This window comes from Protopterus annectens, chromosome 3.part0 (genome assembly GCF_019279795.1).
Source record: "Protopterus annectens isolate FY-2018-M chromosome 3.part0, PAN1.0, whole genome shotgun sequence".
In the NCBI taxonomy this organism is placed as follows: Eukaryota; Metazoa; Chordata; order Ceratodontiformes; family Protopteridae; genus Protopterus; species Protopterus annectens.
In genome coordinates, this window is record NC_056731.1 from 853,491,496 (window position 1) to 853,502,261 (window position 10,766).

At 42.8% G+C, this 10,766-nt stretch overlaps 1 protein-coding gene across 2 annotated transcripts in view; it reads left to right on the top strand.

Moving 5' to 3' along the window:
- Positions 1-1,284: 1,284 nt before the first annotated feature.
- The window catches only part of LOC122796593, a 530,916-nt gene continuing 521,434 nt past the window's right edge, over positions 1,285-10,766 (top strand). The window contains exon 1 of one of the 2 annotated variants that reach the window (XM_044065194.1): positions 1,285-1,369. The gene's annotated coding sequence lies outside the window, so the exon portion shown is untranslated. The remainder of the gene's footprint in view (positions 1,370-10,766) is intronic. The other variant, XM_044065195.1, reaches the window with a different exon arrangement.

Consider the following 10,766-nt stretch of genomic DNA (forward strand, 5'->3'; position numbering starts at 1 on the left):
GTCCAGAAAAGATGTTGTTTTAGACTCTGGTAACATCAGACAAATAGTCTATATCGTTAAAGCATATCTGAAGCTTAGTGATTGTTCATTATGGTGATGAAGGGGATTGTTACTCCAGATACACAGAAGCCAGTGTCAAAATTATAGAGATCCATAGTAATAAAAGATTTAGGTTGGCAGCCGAAGACTGGTCAGATGGAAATCTGATTTTCTGGAGCATTATTATATGTGTAGACACTTGAGACAGTGCATGCAAAGACTCATAGTTAGACTGTGGACATTTTATTCTCCTCGTCCAAGTAGCACACCAAAGAGAAAATAATTTACATTTTTTTCAGGAAGTAAGTTAATTTCAGACAGCTGATTTCAGAGTGGGGTGAATGGAAGCCAAGAGAATCAACTCTAGATTATATTCTTGGAGAACCACACATACAAACATGTTCTTGGATGAAAAGTAGAACTCTCATATCTCCCCTTGATTACAGTTTTAGCTTAGCAGTAAAACTCTACTGTATCCTAATTTACCTCATAGGAAAATTGATTATTGTAAGGGAAGGGAATTCGTAACCTGAGAATTACATGCATTTTTTGTTTGTGGCCTAAAGGTGACATTAGTCTCATCATTGTATCAGTCTGTCTATAATGATTACTAAAGTGAGTAATTTGAAAACCTAGCTGATGGCCATTACTCAGCTCTGTTAAGTCAGTTATGGTACCTCACTAAAGTTTAACTTCAGTAGCCTTCATACTGTTAATCATTTACTTGCACCTTTAAACATTTGAAGGTGTGGTCGAAACACACACACACACACACACACACACACACACACACACACACACACACACACACACACATACACACATATGTATATATAATAAAAAACAGTAAGCACTTACTAAAGAATAAGAACAAATAAAAACAGACTAAAGAATAATAAAAAATAAACAAACAGACTAAAGAACAATACACAATTGGGCACGCGCGTATACACACACACACACACACACACACACACACACACACACACACACACACACACACACACTATGGTAAGTGATAAAGTACCAAATTAGGTTTTACATGAAAAAATAATTCTTAAGAAATTGAGATGTGATGAGCAGAGACAGAATATGTAAGTGTGTGTGTGTGTGTGTGTGTGTGGTGCTGATGCTCTTGCTATGTAAAATGAGTTTTTTTTTTTTTACATATAACCTTTCTTCATTTACAGTAAAAGGCTGATCTTTGCCTGTTTTTCATTGGCTGAATGCATTTGCACCTGTTCTATTTCCACCTGTTCCCGTTTAATTATGTATTGTACTTCCTTATAAGCATCTCATCACTGCACATCAGATCTGCAAATAAACAAAGGTAAGACTTTTTAAAGAAATCTTCCATCTGTCTAAACTGACAGCTACCAGTTGTGCAGAAGAAAATGTACACTTAGAGGTTGTCGCAGGGCAGCTATAAAACATTTTTTTTTAAATTTTAGGTTGTACAAAGTTAAATACTGGCACATTTGAAATTCTTATTGTTATCTGGAAATTGCAGGTAATGCATAGTATTTGTCTATGTATTTCTTGGTGGTTTAGTGGATTTCGCTCAAGTAGAGCATCTTATGTGCAGCCATCAAACATCTCTGTCGTTGGGGATGGAGTGAGGCCAGCCTTCCCTTTCCAACTTGTGTGCTTTGTTAACTAATCTTGAGTGAACAATGGCATGGTGATATGTTGATATGAAAGCTTTCAAATTTTCATGATCATAACAAAATTTACTTCACGTTTTATTAACACGTATGCACGTGTGGACGACATTGCTCAACTCGTTTTTTTTTTACGGTATAATTGCAATTTACATTCCTACTGCGATATTTGATGGGCTGCACTAAATTAAACCTATAACCACAAGTCGATGAAGGGTTTGGTAAGAGTTAAACAGTGTCTGTGCATGAAGTCACGTAGCACTTCAGTTTGTAAGGCACCCATATATCTTGCAGTCAATGTCATATACGGAAGAAGCGCTCCTGCACCGGGGGCGGGTGAAGCCAGATAGTTTTACTCCAACCTGCTACACCAGCGGAAAAGAGCTGCTAATACAGACTAAGTCCTTTCTTACAGTCTGTACGTTAGGAATTGATCAATAAATTGCATCTGTTTGTATTGTTACTAATTTCTCAGACATTAGCTGCTCCCAGAGTCGGATTAGATTAAGTGGTAAAGCACCACAAGGTATGAAAACAGCTGGTGTCAAAAAAAGAGGGCTTTATGTCTCCTTACTCGTCTGTACTCGTTCGGTCTTTACCCCACGTACCATGAAAGTCCTGGACTTGATAAGCTTGTCATATTTTTAAACGCCCACAGTGGGACATTAATTTTAATTTTTGCAGGACAAAGCGCAAAGCATACTCACGGCAGGTGCAAAGAGCTGTTCTTCATTTTTGCCAAAATAAAAATGATACTCTTGTAGAGTTTCACTTGTTGTTTTATGTAAATATTGCCATGTTTCAGAAACGAAATAACTGTTAGTACAGCTATAAGAGGAATAGGATATATTTTTTCGTAAAGCTGGGAGCATTTATCATTGTTATGCCCTAATCACCCCGCAGGACACAACTGCCCAAAGAGGCCATCCTAGGACTCGATAATTACATAAAACCTTTCAGGGGTTACGGGATACATGTTTTGCTCCCATTTTTAAGTGGCACGGCTTTATTTTTATCCTTTGGTGCTGAGGTTAGCAGTAGCACCTAAATGCTTACTCCTATATACACGTGAAGCCACATTTCCAAATGCTGTTAGTGGAGGTAGGGACTTGATGGCACTACAGTGCAGCAGGACTGAACATCATAGTACAGAGTCAGACCCAGTATAACTCAACATACTATTATTTTCTTAAAGGATGCAGTGTACAGCACCGAAAATATATTAGTTACTGTACTTCTGCAAGAATTAGTATAAAACATACTAAAGTCAACATGCTGGAAAAAGAGGCTACATTACAAAATAAAAGCTGTCTGCAATATCATCACCGTAATGTCGCATACCAATGGCAAAACAAATTATGTATTGTGGTGAAATACGTGTGTGTGTGTGTGTGTGTGTGTGTGTGTGTGTGTTCCATGCAGAATTGTTTAGCAAATCCTCAACTTTATTTTGTAGGGTAGAGGCATCGTGTGCCGTTCTTCTATTCTCGTATTTAATTTACTTTTATTTTGTTTTGTGTCATACTATTTTAACAAACAATAGGAACAAGCAAACCATGAACAATAATCATTTGGGCCTGCTGTTTCTTTCACTAGCAAACTACAGCAATGCGCAATAATTACAATGTAGGTTCATAGGTTCATAGACTAGTACTAGGATAACTGGCCTTGTTGGCCATTTTAAGCCTAGCCAATTACCCCAACTGAGAATCAAATCCTGCACCATGTGTTTGTAAGGCAAACACCTTAACCATTATGCCAACCTCCCACCTCTACCCATGCCGACATTAATTTGTCAGAAACTACATGGATACAATTTCCATGGGGAAGAAGAGGGCATGAAAAAAGACCTATGCGGTTGTTGGTGAGTGAGAAATACTCCTGAACCTTTTACTTCCAGAATCATGAGAAAATTTATTAGAGGGAAAAAGCCCCAAATTAGGGACATTTTTTGTGCCTTCTGTGGAAGGTTGAGCACCTGGCTGGCAACTCGACACCGTAAAACTCCAGTGCCAATCATGGGAGGACAGATGATCCGCTGTGCCGACCCTTAACCGGGAAAAATCCGAAAGAAGAAGAAGATTAGTAACTTAGAAAATTGATAGACTAAGAGGACTGAGAATTAACATGCATGTTCTGAAAAAGGCAAAGTCTGTAAGTGTAAAAAGTATGAATCTGATGTTGTTAATCTTCGTTCATTCCTTACTAATGGGTTACTGGTTCTGTCCTCAGAACTGAGACAGCCAATATCAAGCTCGCGTCAGCCAAAAACTCTCGAGCCAAGGTCCTACCCAGAATGCTCTACTCCCTGTTACCCCAGATCTCGTTTGCGTTGTTGCTATACAGCCGAGTCAAGCCACTCTCTCAGCTAAGTGTCTAATTTTTTGAAAGTTTATATATTATTACTCTAAATTTTTCTCAAAAGTTTATTCTAATATTTTCCTACCCTATCACTCACTTTCGACTCTCTCCCTTTAGTCTTTTCCCTTTATTTCCCTCTTTTCTTACCTTGTGGTAATTCTCCATTACCATTGTTGGTAATCCTTCTTTTTCTCTTTTTACCCTTTTGTTGGGTAGCCCTTATTCTTCCCTTTGGTACTGTGCTTCTTCTCCACACCAGTTATGTTGGATAAGAAAACTAGCGTTGGTTTCAAGCAGTGCAAGGACTGCAGCCATAAGTTACCACTTTCTGATGGCCATGACTTATGTGTCGACTGTCTTAATGTCTCCCACTTGACTGTGGATCCTCTGTGTGGGATATGTAAAAATTTCTCTACCAGGACTCTCAATGAGAGGAAGAATAAGTTAATTTTGAAAGGTCTCCTCAAGTCTCCTTTCTCTGAGGCTATTTCTGGGTCAGAGGGCTCACCCCCTCCTGTTAAACCCTGCAAGAGGCGTTCTTCCTCTTTTTCATCAAAGTCACTCTCTTCTCCCTCTGGAGATCATAGGGAGTCGACTCCCAAAAAGGTGAAATTGATTACTACTCCGGCACTGCCTCCTGTGACCCTGTCGGCTCCAGGCTTGGCACTGCCCCAAATGATTCTGACAACAGCCATGTCTCCTTTATTGATACCAGTACCGGAGTTCCCAGTGCAGACAACTATGGCTCTGACAGTTCTGTCGCGACCCCTAACGGCACCGTCAATACAGGTTCAGTCCCCTTTGGCACCATTGGTACAGTCACCTTCGGCTCCAAGTATGACTCTTCTGTACTACACGACGCAGACATTTTCTGCACTGACATGTGCTTTGGTGCAGTCCTTCTTGGCACTGTCCTTATTGCCGGTGCAGACACTTTCCACTACGGCACCGTACCTTTTGGGCAGACCTTTGTCTTTACGGTGCAGACATTTTCAACCACTATAGCACTGACATCTTCGATGCAGACTTTTTCCACACCATTTTCTTTGGTTCAGACTTCCTCGGCTCTGAGCTCTGCACCTATTGAATTAGCGAGGACCAAATATTCCCCTTCACTGGATCCTTTTGCTAGCAGTCAGTATAGTCCTTTCCTAGAAAGGCCAGAATCACCATCAGCTTTCTCCATGAGGTCAATTAAGAGTCTTTCTGAACAGGATGAGTAGTGGCTTGTTGACCAGTTGCTTGTGGCCAGAGGTCTCTCTCTCTCAACCATCGAAGTCCACGTTCCCTCATTCAGGTGAATGTATATCTCCTCAAACCCCAAAGTATACTCCTCCTTTGACTTCCACTCAAGTTTCGAAGCCTATTACTCCGACAGCAGCTTCCCTCCCTCCGACTCCAATAGTGGATCTCACTTTGGAACCAGAGTCATCCTTGTGGCCTTCGGTGCACTGGGCATTGGGTACTTCTCAGGCCAATGGCTGTGCCATTGGGAAGGGCATTCCTGGCTTCATGCTGATTTTTTCAATGGCACCTTCCAGGGAGGCTCTCTCTCTTACGGTTCACGGTCCTCTTGAGACTCCTGGTCTGGGGGCAGGCTCGTTGGGGTGGGGTGTGACCCCGGTTCCAAGGTTGTCTTGCTCAGTTCTGGACTCCCATCCCTCCTTGGGTGGGCCAGCCTTCTAGGCCATGGCAAGGGTGCTTGCCTGTGCTGGCAAAGCTCATTTATCAGAGTCCTCTCCCCCCTCTGTGCCGCAACTGCCACAAGCTTCAACTGCCAGACACTGAGCACAAGAGTCTCAAGTTTCTCCTCCTCAGGAGACACCCTCTTTTTAGTCTTCCCCAGAACCTCCCACTGAGGAAGTACCCCACAAAGCATCATGTAAGAGGAAGCACATGGACTCCACTGAGGAGTCATTGACTGAAGATATGGATTTTGATGATGGGTCACTCTCTGATGAGGTGTCCTTTGGCGACATCCTCAAGATCCTCAGACAGAGGGGTGACTGGAAGCCCTCTAATCCTTCCCCTGAGGAATCTGTATTCCTGCAGGCTTTTCTTGCCAGGTCCCCTACCTCCTGGGTCACCCTGCCTGCCAATGAGCTCATCCAGCTCATTGTGCAGCATGCATGGAAAGCTTCTGAAACCATGGAAGCGATACCTAAGAGACCAGATAAAATATTATCGCCCCCAGCTGAGCACCCCCATTGGTCACGAGGTCTTCTAGTCAATGCTATGGTGGTGACAGCTGCTACTAAGAAAGATTTGGCAGAAGAGAGCCAAAGAGTCCATCTGCCCAACAAGGAGTCCCAGGTGATTGACGGATTAGGGAAGCATGTGTTTGCTTCATCAACCTTCGCCGTAAGGTCTTTGAATTATTTGGCACAATTTACCAGGCTTCAGCGAGATCTTATCAACCAGCTCTCTGAAACCTTGGCAGGAGTGGTTTCTGATGAAGTCCGTGATAATGTGGCTTCTCAGATAGCCACGCTAGAGTCCATTTCCAACTCTTCCATGCATCTTATTTCTCTCGCAATGGAAGGGGTGGCTAGAGCGGCAGGAGCAGGTATAGTCGCCAGATGACATGCTTGGATGCGCCTTTGTGACTTTTTGGACTCCTTTAAGGCTTCCTTCATGAATGCCCCCATAGAGGCTGCTTCTTTGTTTGGCCCCAAAGTCAAGGATACACTGGCAAGGTGTGAACAAGATGGCAAGACCCTGTCTGTTGTTGGTGTCAGACACTCCACTCCTCAGTGATTCTACTTCAGAAATCAGAGGAGTGGAAAGATCTGGCACAAGAAATCACAGAGTTCTTTCCAAGATGCATGTGCCGAGTTCTCCCCTAGAGACAGAGGGGGAAACTCTGATGGAAGATGCCCCTTTCAGGGCAGAGGAGGTTTGTGAAACCAGGGTCCCAGAGATTCTTTCTCTGGTCAACCCTATCAGCGCTCCTGAAGCGTTGCTCGACTGCTCACCTCTGGAAGTGGTTGGGGGTCATTTCTCCTTCTACCCTGCTGTCTGGCAAAAGATAACAACTGACTCTTGGGTACAACAGATTATATCCAGAGGCTATCACATCCCTTCCATCTTTGCCAAGTCTCATCAAGACTATTACCCGACGTTCCACCCAGTCAAAGGGAAATAGCAGCACATGAAATCCAAAAGCTGTTACAAAAAAGAGTCATCCAGATGGTCCCCCCAGACCAGATAGGATCCGGTTTTTACTCAAGGTTCTTTTTACTGCCAAAAAAGACAGGGGACTGAAGACCAATTCTGGATCTCAGTACACTAAACAAATTTGTAAAAACAGAGAAATTCTGGATAGCCATGGTTCAGTCTATCCTTCCTCTTCTGGAAGAAGATGATTGGATGTGCTCTGTAGATCTTCAAGATCCATATTATCACATAAAAATGGACAAATGCTCAAGAAGATACCTCTGCTTCTGTATAGGAGCCAGTCACTACCAGTTTCGAGCCCAGACCTTCGGTCTCTACAACCTTCAGAGTGTTCACAAAATGCATGGCAGTGGTTACTGCTCACTTGCGACTTCAAGGATTCCAGTCATTTCCATATCTAGATGACAGGCTCCTCACCGCCCCCACCAAGCGTCTACTGGAAGAAGCCCTGCAGTATACTCTCTTAACAGTTTGAAGCCTGGGAATCGCTATAAACTGGAAGAAATCCAACACAAACCCAACTCAGTCTTTGGAATTTATAGAGGTACTGTTGGACATGAAAAACAGCACAGCATCCCTTCCAGAACACAGACTTTAGGGAGTAAGACAACAAGTTCAACCACTGCTCTGTCACCACAATTCCCCAGCTTGATCTATGCTCCAGCTTTTGGGGTCAACGGCAGCCTCAATTACCATTGTTCCTCTAGCCAGATTCCACATGAGGCTCCTTCAATGGCTACTTTTCACTCAGTGGTACCCTCTACAACATCCTTTGTCTTTTCAGATAAGTGTAACTCAGAGATGCAAGCAAGATTTACTGTGCTGGACGTTTCAAAATCCCCAACTATGGTCTCACCCTTTCAACCCCCATCAACCATTAGCCATGGTGACCACAGATGCCTCCCTGATGGGGTGGGGGGCTATGTCAAGGAAACTCGGTCCAAGGCATCTGGTCAGAGACAGAGGCCCTTTTGCATATCAATGTCCTGGAACTGAGGGCGGTGCTTCTAGCGTTGCAAGCATTTCACTCCATCCTTCCATCAGGGACTATTGCGATCCAGTCAGACAACATGTCAGTGGTCTGGTACATCAACAAACAAGGGGCACCAGATCTTACCCATTATGCCGAGAGGCCTTGAGAATATGGCAATGGGCAATAGCTTACAACTGCTTTCTGATTGCAATGCACATTCCAGGGAGCTCCAACATGATAGTGGACAAATTGAGCAGGTGCATTCTACAGCCTCACGAGTGGCCCCTCAGTCCTCTGATAGCGGCAAAAATCTTAAACCACTGGGACCAGCCTTGCTGTGACCTATTTGCCTCCCTGACCAACTACAAGTGCAGCAACTACTTTACCCTGATCCCCCCTCAGGGACAGTCACCAAGGGATGTTCTGGTCCATGCTTGGCCCTCGGGTCTTCTTTATGCTTATCCTCCTCTCCCCCTCATCTCCCAGTTTCTAAGGAAATCACGACAGTTGAAGAGCAAAGTGATCCTCATTGCTCCATATTGGCCTCGAAAAGTCTGGTTTTCCTTCCTCTGGCCTCACCTGCTAGATCAACTGTGGATCCTCAATCCATCCCCAACGTTGATCTCCCATCAGCAGGGTCTGATTCACCCCAATGTAACAACCCTGAAACTGTCAGCTTGGTTTCTCCACTTTCAATGATCGCCAGGCATGAAAACCTTTTGTCCTCTGTGCACAATATTCTTATTACATCTCATAAATCATCCACCAGATTAATCTATCTTAACAAATGGAAAAGGTTCTCTCTATGGGCAGCAAATAAACAATTAGACCCCATGTCAGCCCCAGTCTCAGTGGTATTGGATTACTTATCACATCTTTTCCACTCTGGGGTGCCTGCCTCTACTATCCATGTACATTTAGCTGCCATCTCAAATTTTCATATTGGTTTTCAGCATTCTTCCCTTATGTCACACAGACTCTGTAAGACTTTATTGAAATGGGGTTATCCACCTAAAACCTCCCTTTAGAGAACCTGTACAACCTTGGGATTTGGCTTTGGTTCTACAAGCTCTAAAAGCTCCCCCCTTTGAACCTCCATCCTCATGTGATGTAAAATATCTCTCTTGGAAAACTTTGTTTTTGATTGCAATCACATTGGCCAGGCAATTGTCAGAACTCCAGGCCTTATGCATCAAACCTCCCTATCTTATCTTCCATAAGGATAGGGTATCACTGAGGACTAATTCTACCTTTTTACCAAAAGTGGTGTCAGAGCGATCAATTAATCAGTCTATTGACCTTCCAGTGTTCTTTCCTAACCATTCTAACAAGGGAGAGTATTGCCTGCACTCCTTGGATGTTCATTGGCAGTTAGGATTTTATATGGACAGAACAAAATCTACCCGTAAATCAGAACAACTGTTGCTGGCTTTTTCTGGACCTAGATGGGGTCATCCTGTATCAGAAGTTACATTGGCTTCATGGTTTGGAAATTGCATTACCTTTATCTACAACAAGAACAATCTCACCTTGTCTCACAGAGTGAAAGCACATTCTACAAGGTCTATGCCAACTTCAGCAGCTTTTCATGCTAGGGCTTCCCTCAATGATATTTGCTTAGCTGCAACTTAGGCCAAACCTCATACCTTTATTTTTCATTACAAATTGGACTTGGCCTCCAGAGGTAGAGCTTCCTTTGGTTCCATGGTGCTCAGGAATGTCCTTCCATGAGGGCCGCCCAGGGATATAGGTAGCTGGGGACTCTGTCCCATCAGTAAGGAATGAACGAAGATTAACAACATCAGATAAAGAAGTTATGTCTTACCATAATATTCCATCTGTGTTGTTGATCTTTGTTCATTCATTACTTCCCACCCTCCGTCCCCCATCCGGAGGTTCTTGGTTGATCTCATGTACTCCTTTCTTGTAGGTCTGTTATAACCAGAGGTAGCCTCTACTTTTATCTATCAACTTGCAAACTCGATCTGAGGTAACAGGGAGCAGAGCATTTTGGGTAGGACCTTGGCTTGAGAGTTTTTGGCTGACACAAGCTTGATATTGGCCGGCTCAGTTCTGAGGACAGAACCGATAACCCATCAGTAATGAATGAATGAAGATCAACAACACAGATGGAACGTTATGGTAAGACATAACTTCTTTTTATTTACTGATAATTGTTAGTGTTTAATGACTGTAATCACCTTTTCTCAAAAAAAATATATATTATGGGGGATAGAGCAACATTTTGAGACAAAAGTAGGGATGTTCTTTAAACATAGGGATAAAACTCACATTTGTGTTACAATCTACTGTACTAACTGAGCTTAATGTACATTAACACATTCAGAAGCACTGGGAACTACACCACAGTTTAAATATTCCTCTTATAAACTTGCCAGAATAGCATGAGTTGAATTAGCATGCATTTTCTAAAGTATATAAAGTCTGAAATTCAAATTTATCTCATTAGTTAGTAACTTCAATCCTTACTGATTTGACAGAAAATAGCAAATTTTATGAGGACTAGACCAAAAATATTAGGCAAAAATCTAGAC